The sequence below is a fragment of the Nanorana parkeri genome, unplaced genomic scaffold (assembly GCF_000935625.1).
Source record: "Nanorana parkeri isolate BGI_ZX_2015 unplaced genomic scaffold, ASM93562v1 scaffold866, whole genome shotgun sequence".
NCBI lineage: Eukaryota > Metazoa > Chordata > Amphibia > Anura > Dicroglossidae > Nanorana > Nanorana parkeri.
The window spans coordinates 714638-728832 of NW_017307134.1; positions in this window are offsets into that span (position 1 = coordinate 714638).

The window sequence follows — 14195 nt, forward strand, 5'->3', positions numbered from 1 at the left end:
CCAAATCTTTTTCCATTTCTGACTTCCCTATTGCAGTACCCATTAATATGTATTCCTCTTGCCTATTTTTAACCCCAAAATGCATTACTTTAAATTTTTCAACATTAAACCTCATCTGCCATATAGTTGCCCACTCCCCTATTTTATTCAGGTCCTCCTGTAATGTTATATTGTCTAAGTCCGTGCCTATTACCCTCCCGATTTTAGCGCCGTCCACAAACACACAAACATGGCTATTAACCCCTTCTCCAATATCATTAGTAAACAGGTTAAACATGATGGGGCCTAGCACAGAACCCTGAGGCACGCCACTCTCGACCTCAGATCAATCAGAAAAATAGCCATTTATCAATACTCTCTGGACACGTTCCTGTAGCCAGTTCTCTATCCATGCACAATTTTTTTATGCACCGCTAAGATGAAGAGGGAGTGCCATAGACTTATTAGGTAGAGAAGTTTATTTAGCTTTCATGACAGGGTATGGAATGTTTGATAGCCTCTTCAGAATGAACACAGATAACCACAGCTTTCAGTCTGTAATGGTTGTATATTTCCCCAGTCTGTAACCTTTTTGGAATAGTTGGTGTCTGTGCAACTAGAATAAACTAGATGGGAAGTAGGCATTATTTAGTCCATAGCTAAGAAGTCTTATTAATGCTTTTCAGATCTCTTCTCTTTATTGGAGACAGTAAGTTTCTTACTTATCTACCTGAACTAACATTCACAACATGGATAACATATATCTGATTTATTGATACAAAACTGAATAAGAAACGGTATATGAGCAGAGGGGGATATAGGTCAAAAGGAGAATACTGTATACCCACTGCTTATAAGGGAGAGAGAGGAAAAGGGAATATATCGGGGAAATTAAAAAAATAAAAATAATCACAGTTTTCAGATTTGGACAATGACATACAGTAGATGACATCTAACATCTAGGTAATGGCTTGCAAGTTCACTACATTTACTTGAAAATGTTTCTGTGTTCTTTGGATAAAGGTACCGTATTTTTCGCTCCATAAGACGCACTTTTTTCCCCCCAAAAGGAGGGGGAAAATGTGCCTGCTTGCTCTTATGGAGCGAATCCCGACGCCCGAGACATGCAGTTTCGGACGCCGGGCGAGTAGTAGGAGCCACTGCTCGTTTAATACGAGTGATCTAACGAGATCACTCGTATTAAAGCCGAGCGGCGGCGGCGATCGAGTTCAGCAGCAGGAGCCACTGCTCGTTTAATACGAGTGATCTAATGAGATCACTCGTATTAAAACCGAGCAGCGGCGACGATCGCGATAACCATAGAGCAGACGAAGAATAGACGTTCTTCGCCTGCTCTGTGTCATCACTGAGACCGTGGCGCTGTAATCACAGCGCCACCTGTCTCAGCGGTCACTAACTGCAGCTTCTGTCACAGCTTCTGTCATAGAAGCTGTGACAGAAGCTACAGTCTCGAGTGCTCCATAAGGCGCACCGGACCTCCCTGCGTCCTATGGTCCGGTGCGTCTTATGGACCGCAAAATACGGTAATTCAATTCAGACTAAATGTATTTTACAAGCAGAAGGGTTCATTCAGAGGCAGACATTGTATTTTATCCTATTCTATCCTAAATGGGTAGGCTATTATGCTGGTTGCGTTCATGAATACATTTAATGATTTTCAGTAAATTGAATTTCCGCCTTTGCAGTTAAATTCGAGAAGCCCCCACTATATATTTTAATGTGTTCTTATTTACACAGCTTACCTTAAGTTGAAACTGAAATGTTTAAAAAAATATTTCTTACCCTTGTAGTTGTTTCTTTGGAGCAGTTCCATACATAGGATTTTATAGGCAGCTTATATTGTTTAGCAAAGCTTTCGTTGTGCAATTAGGGGACATCTAAACAGAGACAGCTTTTACATAGAAGGGGAAATCTAAGTAAGATTTTTCAGCAATTATAAGGGCTTGATTAAATTATATGCATTCATGCAGTGCTCACCGTTTTTTTTCTAGCACAGACCGAATTTGAGTCTAGGCAATTTGCCTTGTCATGGGTGGGCACAGTTCACTCTGCTACATTGCGGTAATGTGCTCTTAAAAAAAAAAGTACGGCATGCAGTACTTTTTTTTTAAGCGCACTGCTATTAGATGCAGTACATTGCACTACTGTGTGCCCATAGAACTTGATGAAATGTCACTTGAGACATTTCAATAAAGTTCTAAAAAAAGAAACATTGCGATGTGGCTTGATCAAGCACATCAGTACTGTTCGGGCACATACACACCAGCTATGCAAATGCAAACATGTAACAAACATAAAGAAGATGTTTGACCCATGTGCTAGCAAATGTGTGAATACACTTTAACCAGTTGACATCCGCGGTGTTAAACCCCCTTCCCATCCAGGCCATTTTTCAGTATTCAGCGCTGCGGTACTTTAACTGACATTTATTCCGTCATAGCAGCAGAAAAAAGAGCAGATGCAGCAGTGCCGTCCATCCGTTTTTCTACTACGGGCGGACGGCAAGAGGTTAAGCATGTGCATTTATATCTGGTTGGAATTAGATGTCCCTTGTCCAGCTAATGGAGCCCTTTTTATCTTGGCTTTTGGCCTGGTGGCGGGCAGACACCCTGCCACTTATCCCAGGGAAAACAATAAGCAGTTACATCAAAAATGAAAACTAGGTTACTGGTTTACTAGCCTTGTTTGTGGCTGTTTGAAGATACCTATAGGCACTGCTGGGTGGTAATCCTTTCATTTCTGTTGGCAACTTCAAGTTGCTCCACACATTGGCTTAAAGGAGAACTATGGGGTTAAGTATTTTCACCATTGTTCTCCTTAGAGTAACGGGAGGACACAAACTAGCGTCCTCCCGTCACCCTAGGCTCAGTATACCGCGAGCTGTAGCTCGCGATATACTGAGACGCCGCAGTATACCGCTAGCAGCTGCTCACGGTATACTGAGACGCCGCAGCTGAAGCGGATCCCGACAATTGTGCTGGGATCCGCCCAGCTGCGTGACTGACAGCTGGCTCTGCCTATCTAAAGGCAGAGCCAGCTGTACCCGCCCCTCCCCCGTCCGTTCCGCCAGTCAGCGCTGGCGGATCAGAGCGGGGAGGGGGGAATCCAGCCCCTCCCCTGTCACGGCAGAGAGCCGTGACAGGATCAAGAGGTGAGCGAATGCCGGTATGTGTTCGCTCACCTCCCGATCTACTGAGCCGACCTGTGGCAGTCTCCTTTTCAAAGGTCGGCTAGAACTATGAGGTGAGTGAAAATCACTCACCTCATAGTTCTCCTTTAATGTCTTGTCAATGTTGCAGGCTTTGAAATAATCTACATGCATGCCTTTTGGTTTTAGCCCAGATGTGTTGCTTGAGGGACTAATGATCTAGTATTCATTTTGTACACTTTTGTGTTGCTGACTTGCGGCATCATGTGTTTTATATGATTGTTAGATTCATGTAAATACATTTAAAATACATTATACCACTGACGCAGCTACCGCATTTGTTCTGGCATGTTCTCCCTGTCCATCTTCACTCGATTTTACAGTGTAGCTGGAATGTTGGAACATTTTAATGCATTAATCTCTAAGATGCAAAACATACTGCCATTTTCCCCGCCACTGACAACTTGGCTTGTTTCTTCACTAAGCTCTAAGGATGAAATGATATGAAACAAGTAGAGCATTTCATTGGAACCTTGTAGTCTGTTTGCTTGTGCTCACTTGCCTGAAGCAATCGGGGCCAGGTATCATTTACCATTAAATTAGCACAAGGAAACTGTTTGACCGTTGCTAGTGTCATAATCTGTAGACATTCCACGGTAATATATTTGTTCGTCATTTTTAGTTCTTATTGTGTAAATACCATTTCCATGTCCAAAAGGGAATTGGGATTTAAGTAGAAGTCCTTGAGAACATTTTGTTCTCCCTGGAGGTCCACCTCGTACATCTATGACAAGCCATGACTGATTTTAAGTCACAAATCTAAACACATACACAGCTTTGTGTATATTATCTGTTGGCAGCTTAGGAATGGGCATGTGTTAACACCTTTGGAAACATATGTAGATATATACATAGGACCCTGGAGGAAACAGTCAGCCCCTCTCCCAGACCTAAATAGTTGTTTTTAGAAGGCAACTAATATATAGGCAAATGGTGGCTAAAGGGTTAGCATCTAAGTGTGGAGATTGCCATGTCAGAATGAGTTTCTGTCTTTTCTATGTTTGCGTCAGTTTCTTTTTACTGGACAAAAAAAGGTAGATGAATCCATTCCTTCTAAATTAGTCTCAGCTGGTGTGACTAATCATTAGATTAGCTCATCTGAGCACAGGAGGTAATTCCAGTATTTTATTAAAGCATAAGTATAGCCACAACTCTTCTTTTTTTGTTTTAGATTGAGAAGCGGTAAAACCCCTGCCAGGTTATTTTTCTGGCATCTATGTGTCTTTGGTTAAATTGTCTTCAATTTCCTGTCCCTGGGACACAACAGGAAGTTAGATGAAATCTCCCAAAGTGAGAGGAATCCCCCTCTGACACAGCTGTACCCAGAACAAGTGTCCCCATTATGATGATTTCCTCTTGTTCTGAGCATAACGCTAACATTGTGGATTTTCCACTCATTTTGTTCTAAGTGACCTTCTTGCCATTCGGGACACCAACAGCATTAAAAAAACTTGACAGAGGGTCTAAATCTTCCCTACTCTATCCTAAACTACAAGAAAATTTTTGCCTAGAGAAAAGTTATTTTCTGGTACTTTGGCTGTATACAGATAAAAGAGGAAAACATGGAATACATTTATGTAAATTAGAGCACAAGTGGAGCTGGGAAAACAATTAAAGGGCATGTACACTAAAAAAACTCCCTAAACCTATATTAATCTAAAACCTCCAATCCTAGGTGCCTTGTCACTGCTTCTCTTGCAGTGTTTACAGCCTTGGTGCAGACTTTTTGTGTGATACTACCTGTGCCATAACTTTCTTACTTCAATGGTACAAGTTCAGCCCATTCAAGTCTTTGAGAAGTTACTTCTCAAGAGCAGATAGCTTTGGACAAGATTTCTGCACCAAGGTTGTAAACTCTACAGGAGGCAAAGAATAGGTAGGTGTGTGTTTGTGTGTGTGGAAGTGAAAGCTCGTAGATCAAAGCCCGTAGATAAAAGCCTCTACCCATGTTCTAGACCGATGATTCTTAACCTTTAGTGAGACCAGGGCCTAGTAAATTTTTCTGAAATTTTCCAAGCCCCAACAGTAAAAAAAATGCTTACTCCTACAATTAAATCATGGGAATGCAAAATATGTATTTAAAATGTAATAAAACGCGAGTAATCAGCTGTGACCCCCCCCCAGGAAAGGATAGCATCTGGTACTTAAGGTTTTTTACATCATGAGATCAAATAGGAACTGTATGGTACATGTTATTCCTTATTACTCTTGTTACCAATACAGGTTTTCTTTAAAGTTTATCTCAGGGTAAGAAATAAAACTACAGTTGCAGTGGGGCTGCCTAGGGGCATTGTGAGGACGTTTACTTAACTGATCCCCGCTTCCCTGGTGGTCGGTACTCACCTCATCTTCCTTCCGCTTCAGCTCGAAAAATGTCCCTTGGTGTCTTCACATATAATGCAGGGCTATGGGCATCATAATGACATCATCAGGCCATTGCCTGCCGAAGCTGAGGAGAGAAGAGGCTGCGGCACCAGTCTTGGAGCCAATGGAAGCTGGGATCAGTTAAAAGTCCTTTACATAGGTCCCTTAGACAAAAATGAGCTGTTATCCTTGTAGTGTGAGGGTAGCCCCACTACAAGAGTAGTTTTATTTAGTTTTTTTGGTTTTCTTAACTGGAGGCTTTAAAGTGTTATGTTGTTGTTTTGGATCTTGGTGTTGCTGTTCTCGATTCCTTTGCTACCTTTAGTTCCTTTGCTACAACTACAAGCAAACTCGTACACACCTAAGCCAAGACATCTGCTTCTTCCAAACCTCATTCTTCGCTTGTAGTAAAATTTTCCTGTAGCAGCCTTTTTTTGATGAGAGTAGTAGAGACCAGTAGTAGAGACTCATAAGAAAATACTAATTACTAGTACTAAATACTATATATTAATTCATCTAAAAACCAAATGTGTAGCTTTGAGTCACCCCATTCCTTGTTCAGTGTATCTGAATTGTAGTACAGAGAAGTGGAGTCTTGTTTCAAAATGGTACATATATTTTTTATTTTTGCATCAGCTCATTTCATTCTTTAGTTAAAAACCTTTTTAAACTGGATCCTTATTACTGTCAGTATCAGGTTTCCTTTACGGCAGATATCGAAATTTGCTGCTCTCATATCTTCCTTGCCATCCATCTTCATTAAATGCCTCTTTGGGGATGGTTTTCTTTGCAGTTATTCGAAACATGATGTACACCAGGTGTGTACACAGTACTGCCTTTGTAAGTTTACAGCGGTTGCTAAGCAGAGCAATTATTTTGACACCTTTTACCGGGGGTATGTCTTTTCTCCACTTTCATGTGTGTGCAGATTATAAGAAAACGTCTGTTTCAAATAATTTCTTGTATATATGTCATATATATCGTCATCATGTATGCAAAACCTGAATGTTTGTCTTTTGCACATAATAGTCTACACTGAAAGCCGTAAATGTGAAATGAAGAGATAGGTGTATCAAAAATGTTGTTTTTAAACAAACTATCTAAGTTCAGTGACTGATTCTCCTTAGCATAAAGAGAAAGTGAGCTCAACAGAAATGTATTTAAAGCTGTATTATCTAAATACAAGAGGTGTGTGTATCGTTACTTAAATCCTGGTGTGCTTTTGTGTATTTCTTTCCGTAATGCAACAATAAACTTTGCCTTGGTGCACTAGCTTCCTGTAATAAAGACCAGTCACTACTGCTGCTCTTTCTTTGTGCAGGGTGAGTGGTCTTGTATCCGCCCCTTTTCTAGTTTTCTGCAGGCAGCCTATAGTGGATGGGCCTGCTGGGTCCCTCCCACAGCTTTGGTCTCTGTTAGAAGGTTTGCATTTGCAATGTAGTATAGCACATTCTGGTTGCCCACATTCCTTAATGATTTCCCAGATGGAAAATAAGATACTTACATAAATAACGTATATAATAAACATGGGGTAGAAAAAATGTAAAAGATAAAGTTAATAAAAAAATCTAGAGAGGTCACAGGTGAGTTAACAAAAAACGACAGGTAAAGAAAGGGTATTACTAGTATAGGAAGCAAACTGTAACATCATAAATGTTTATGTGTATAGTCTTAGTTAAAGGAGAACTATGAGGTGAGTGATTTTCACTCATCCTCATAGTTCTAGCCGACGTGTGAAAATTAGACTGTCACAGGTCGGCTCAGTAGATCGGGAAGTGAGCGAACACATACCGACGTTCGCTCACATCTCGATCCTGTCACGGCTCTCTGATAAAAGTGAAGAGGGGTTGCAATATCAAAGTGTGATGAGGCAAAGGCAGACATGAGAATAAAGGCATAGCTTCAGATACCTTCAGGATTTATTTTTTTTTAACTGTGGGAGTGTAAGCCTGCATTGGAACTAAAGCCAGAGTAAGAAAACAATAATGGGGAAATCCACTATCGGTCTGTTTTATTTGGCGATTACATTGTCATTACTGTAAATTAATGACAAAAAGTAATACATGCATTGTTTTTTGGCTTTCGTTTTACAAAATTGTCTTGCAAAAATTATTTTATTTTTTATGTAATTTATAGACCTAAAAAAGAAAGATTGCAAATTTTATCTGTTTTTAATAATGTTTGAAAAAAAGGTGCAAAACAAAAAGTTTGTATTTGCAAATTACTGTGCCATGCTATGTACCAGAACTGTGATTTTAGTGTCATTTTAAACATGGAAAATTATAGAATAAAATATAAAACTACTTTTAGCACAACACTGAAGAACATGACAAACAAAAGGAAAGGAAATGGAAAAAAAATGCTTTAGGCATACTTTAGGCAAATAAGAATACTTATTTAAAATAAAGGTAATCATTTATTTTACTGATGTGTAATGCAGATCAATGGTCAGATCTCTGATCTACATAAAAATAGTAAATAAAATGTAACAATTAGGGATGCACCGATGCCAATACTAGTATCGGTGCAGATACCGAGAATTTGGGCGACTACTCGCCCAAATGCTCCGATACCTTTCCCGATACTGGAACTTCCGGTCAGAGGGAGATTTCCTCTGACCGGTAGTGCTGCGAGGGAACTTCCCAGCCAATTGGCAACGGGCCGGGCAAACAAATCTGGTAATATGGTGACACGACCCCCACCTTGCAGACAAATCATTCCCCTCACATAGATCCTCAGCAGCAGTCATTACCATACCAGTCCCCCAGCCAGCTGGGCAGACGTCGCTCTCCAAGCTCTCCCGGATCTGCCCACGTCTCCTGTGTGCACAGCGCCAGCACTGCCTGCTTGATGCTGTTAGAGCATGTCTGAATGAAAGCACTGGGCAGTCTGCGCATGCGCAGTAGCAGGCTGAAGTCCGATCAACTGGGCGCCGTACACACAGGAGACATGGGCAGATCTTGGAGAGCGGTGTCTGCCCAGCTGGCTGAGGGACATCCGTGGTTTGGTAATGAATGCTGCTGAGGATCGATGTGAGGGGAATGAGATGTCTGCAGGGTGGAGGTTGTGTCACCATATTGTCAGATCTGTTCGGCCAGCCCCGATGTAGATAGGCTGGGAAGCCGGCTAGCCGGACAAACAAAATGGAGTCGACTTCCCAGGCAGTCAAGAAGCCGGGCAGTTGGTAATGACACGCTGCCAGGCTCCCTGATTGCCCTAGAAGCCGGCTCTATGCTACTGGAAGTACCGGTAATGGCGAGTACCGAAATATAAATATCGGTACTCAATACCGAAATACCAGTATGTGTGCATCTCTAGTAGCAATGTATTTAATTTTACACAGAAGCTGCTTCATTTTGACAGTCCTCACACTATGTAATACATACCACTTCCAGGTTGCTTTTTCGACAGCTGGTAATTGCCAGTTATAACAATGGCGGAGCAACGACAAGGGAGGAGACGTGGCGGACATAGGGCATTATCTCTATGTTTAAGGTCCTTTGCATTGCACTGACTATATACTTCTATTTTTTGCCATTAAGTATCATAGATACAGATTAGACAATATACAGCATATCCAATTGCACAGATTATAACTAAACTACAAAAAGATCATATTTGCGGTTGTTTATTTTTCCATACTATTGTGAAACAAAGTGACTGTTTAATTTATAATGCTGCAGAATTTCCTGTGGATATTGCTAGAGGGAACTAACATGTTTTTAATTTTATGTTATTTAAAGTTTAATGATGCAAAAACAATCAAATGCAAACAAAAACAGAACATCACAAATTATTACAGTCATGACTATCAAAGGTAGAGCAAAGTCAGGCTGGTGAAGTAGCCAAGCATAAATTTGTGGAATAATTTATACTTTAGCAACAAATGTGGCAGTGTCATCACAGGTCACATCACATGCCCAAAACAAAATGATTTAGATTATACCGCACAGAGGCTGGTGTGCGCTGAAGGGAATCGGTGCAATGTACTGATGTCAGTGCATTGCACTGTTTACTTTTTTGTGAACTTCATTCAATTGTCCTAAAGTGCCATTTTATTCAGTTCTATTCCCTTCCGCTCATTGCAATAGGCTGCAAAAAGGAACTCCATTCAATAGTGTTTTTTAGTGCACTTCACCTCTACACTGTGGTGTGAGTTGAATTGATAGGAAACAAGGCAAACTCCCTTGTCTATTGGATTGGACTGGGTTGCCCAAGCCCTAATTCATACCGCGTAATCTTTCTGCTCTGCTCAGTACTACCTTTGCAAGTTTGCATATACTTAGATGGCCCTCATTTAAACTAATATTTGACATCGAGATACAACCTTTTTGGTATATAGCAGTAGTACAGATACTAAACAGTATAAATTTGTTGGTGGTTTTGTCAGGAAGAACATTGTCGAATGAAGCATGAGCAGGGCAAAAAATTGAAATGATGGCGGTAAACTAACATTTCTACAGAGTAAGATAGATCAGGTAACTGACAATTCTATCCAAAGGGTATAGGATTAGGCTATAGTTGGTTGTGCAAAAGAAATCGTAGGCAGGGCCGGATTTACTCTCCCTGTCGCCCCAAGACCAGGTTCCACAATACGCCCCCCCCCACCCCGCGAACAGCTATCCCCTCTCACTTTCTACACGGAGCGGCAGGGTTAGGTTTAACCCTGCCGCTCTGCTCACTGCAGTGAGGAGAGACTCGGTGGCGGAGGACGGAGCCAGCGAGGAAAGAGGTATGTGCATGGGGGAGGGGAGGACGGACCGGCCGGCCGGCTGCAGACTTTTACATCGCCGAGAACACATGTAAACGAACAATCGGCTGCCTCACACTACATTTAGTCCTGCTTGTGCAAAGCAGGACTAAATGTAGAGAGGGCAACTTACCGTCTGGCGCCCGCAACTTCCTCACAAGGGCGCCCCGTGGCCCGGACTCGGTGGCCATGTGGGGAATCCGGGCCTGACCGTAGGTATACAGTATATCAACAAATGTAGGTGTGCCACCACTGCTTAATTTCAAATGGTCAAAAACAAAACACTTACTCTTCCTTAATTACCTTCTTAAGCAGTTAGGGTCGCTTTCTTGGAAGACATGAAATTATGGACCCTGCTGCACAATTCCATATCTACTATGATTTTTAAATCTTTTAGAGATGAGCCGAAAATGATATGATGTTATTTCCTTTGCAAAAATGTTCAATGTTTTACTGTCGAATCACTGTCAAAATTGCCCTCAAGCAAAATTCCTCTCTCTATGAAGGTCATGTCTCTAATCTAGCCTTTCATGTGTATTCGAATATTTCATTTTCTTCCTAAAAAACGACTTATTCCATACGATTAATTATCTGCACTTTTCACAAAGCCTTCTTTTAAGGGAATATATTTTATGTTGGAACACCTCTTCCATAATTATGATTAATTTTGCCTCTGAAACCTCATTTAACACCTTGAACAGCCTTGATGTCCTCTCATACTTTCATACTTGATGGAGAATTTACTGAGGTTAAATTGTGAAAATTGTGTGGAGGGAACTGAGGCATTGCGTTTAGCATTAAAGTTATTAAAACTGCTTTTACAAAAAAAAAATTCTGGACAAAACTCAAACCTGTGTTTTAAAGGTATAAAATGTGTGGCTTTTTTCCTGTTGTTGTTGTTGTTGTTTTGGTTTTAGTATTTGGAAATATTCCATTCTACTTCCGGAGTTTAGGTCCTCTTAGTATGCTGTGGTAATATGCCTTTTAATGAGTCAGTTGTACAGTTTATGATCAGTCGGTTATCAGGTAACAGGGTTTCTTTTTCAGTTAAAGTAACACTAAACTCAGGATTTAAAGGAGAACTATGAGGTGAGTGATTTTCACTCAACCTCATAGTTCAAGACGACGCGTGACAATGATACTGTCACAAGACGGCTCAATAGATCGGGAAGTGAGGAACACATACCATCGCTCGCTCACTTCTCGATCATCTCCCTGCAGAGAACCGTGACTGTCACTCACTGCAACCCTACACGGATTCCCCCCCTCCCAGCTCCGATCCTCCAGTGCTGACTGGCGGAACAGACGGGGCAGGGGCGAGTACAGCTGGTTCTGCCTCTAGATAGGCAGAGACAGCTGTAAATCGCGAAGCTTTGTGGATCTCGACAGTAATGTCGGGATCCATCCTGGCTGCAGCGGTCTCAGTATGTAGCTGTAGCTCGCGGTATACTGAGCTTTGGGTCACGGGAGGATGCTAGTTTGTGTCCTCCTGTGACCCTTTAAACCTTCAAAATACATTCAAATACCTTAACTATTAACAACAATGTAGTTTATTGATGCATCACTCGGCTGTAGATCCTCAAATCATCTCTGATTCCCATTCACTGTCCATTCTTCTGGAGCGTGGCTACTTTTGTTCCCCATGGTCCCTCTGTGTGTCGGAAAGTAGCCACCGCTCCAAGCTCACACCCATGATGGACTACAATTTTAATAGAAATGAGTAAACAAAATGTGAGATTGTAGTCCATCACAGGAGTGAGCTTGGAGCAGTGACTACTTTACAACACACACAGGGACCATGGGGAGCAAAAGTAGCCACCCTCCAGAGAGAAGGACAGTGTCAGCATGAATTCAAAGATGATTTGAGGATCTACAGCTGAGTGATACACAAATAAGCTACATTTTTGTTAATAGTTAAAGTACTTGTATGCATTTTTAAGATTCAACTTCAGAGTTTAGTGTCACTTTAATAAAAGCATGCAGATGATAAGCACCACACTTATGATTGTCACTGTCGCGGCTTGAGTGGAGTCTAACTTATACTGGATAGCTTAGTGGTATTACATTCTAACTGCTCATGACTCCACTATAAGCTGCAAGTCTTTACCACTCATTAAAGGATTATTGCAGCACACTGAACTAACTGAGCATTTGCCTCTCTCACACCATACAACAGCCCCCATGGCACTGACCAACTACACATGAAAAGATAACACCATAGCCCAGCTCCTGCCCTTTTTACTCATCTGATTGAGCTGAGATGTCACTGCTGCTTCTCGGGTGGGGGGTTGAGGTGCATGTAGCATGTTGTGAAGAAAAGTGGTCATGGCCCAATAGCGTCATCAATAATCTTAAGTCATAATAAACATGTGAGCATGATAAAAAAGAGCCAGATTTTCATTAATATTATGATAAACACAATATTACTTCAATCTGGGAATTTAAATAGCTTATAGTTTGATAGTCTTTCCTTGAAATATTTTCTTGGGATTTGTGTTTGGTACAAAGCATGGCCGAGTTTTTGATAAATTCATTTTTTAGGTATTCCTTTTAAAGGAACACTATAAAGAATAATAACACATACAAAAAGCCTTACATCTGTACACTGTGTATAAAACATAATGATTTAGGGGACGTTAGGCCACTGCAGGGAGGGGTAGGGAGGCCCAAGGGACCAGTCTAAAGGAGCCCATACACTGTGCGATTATCGTACGATAATCGCGGGAAATCCCGCAATCGTACGATAATCACAAAGTGTATGGCAAGGAGTGCAACCGTTTTTACTGTACGGTTGCACGTCTTTTGTCTAAGGAGCATGTACACTGCTCCTTTACAACCATCGCAAGACTAAGGTCTTGCGATGGTTGTAAAGTGTATGGCCACCTTTAAGAGCTTAGTCTTGCGATGGTTGTAAAGTAATTTAAAAAACGTACGATCTGCCCATCTTGGACAGGCAGATCGTACTTGCGACCATCGCAAGCCTGCCCCGCTGACGGGCGGGCTTCCGATGACCGCAATGCTGAATGGGCAGTGTGCGCATGCGCACAACGGCCCGTTCGGCATCTGTCTCCCGAGCGTGCCACAAATCGTAAGATTTTCGGCTGGTTTTTGAACATGTCCCTTAGACAAAAGACGTGCGGCCGTACAGTAAAAACGGTTGCACGCCTGCCATACACTTTGCGATTATCGTACGATCGCTGGATTTCCCACGATTATCGTGCGATAATTGCACAGTGTATGGGCACCTTAAGAGCAAGCCAGCTCCAGGTTTAGAAAGTGTAACTTTTTTTAGCACTTAGACAAAAACGAGCAGTTAACCCTTCGAGTGCAGGGGTAATCCCACTGCAAGGGTTAATAAAAGTTTTGCCCAGTGTTCTTATTTAAAGAAATGGAAGCAATTATAGACAATTATCTGGTTCAGAACTGGATGATGGTAACCCAAGGTGCCAGGGAGCTGGGCATACTGATGAGACATACAAAAGCAGTAGTAAGCTTTCAGTAGGCCCTTTTTATACTGCTGGCCTATTTTGAGATGGTTGTGGTGTCATGTAACTATATCCATGTACCTGCCCTTCCTGAATGTTCAATAAAAAGTTTCTGGAGAGTTGACAGGGGATGTAAAGGGAAAATTGGCAAATTAACGGAAATATTGGCTTTGGCCTGGATGCAGGGCAACAAGAAGGGGTTTGGGTGCCCCCCATGTCTAGAACTAGCAATACTCCTCACTGGCAATCCTATTTTAGGGTTTGCGGTTTTAAAATATATCAAGTTACCAATACTATATATTTCACACACACTGAAAGTGAGGCAGAATTTTCAAGAACTTTCTGTTTACAACTGTTGACATTTATTAATGAGGGGTGCGGAGGTATG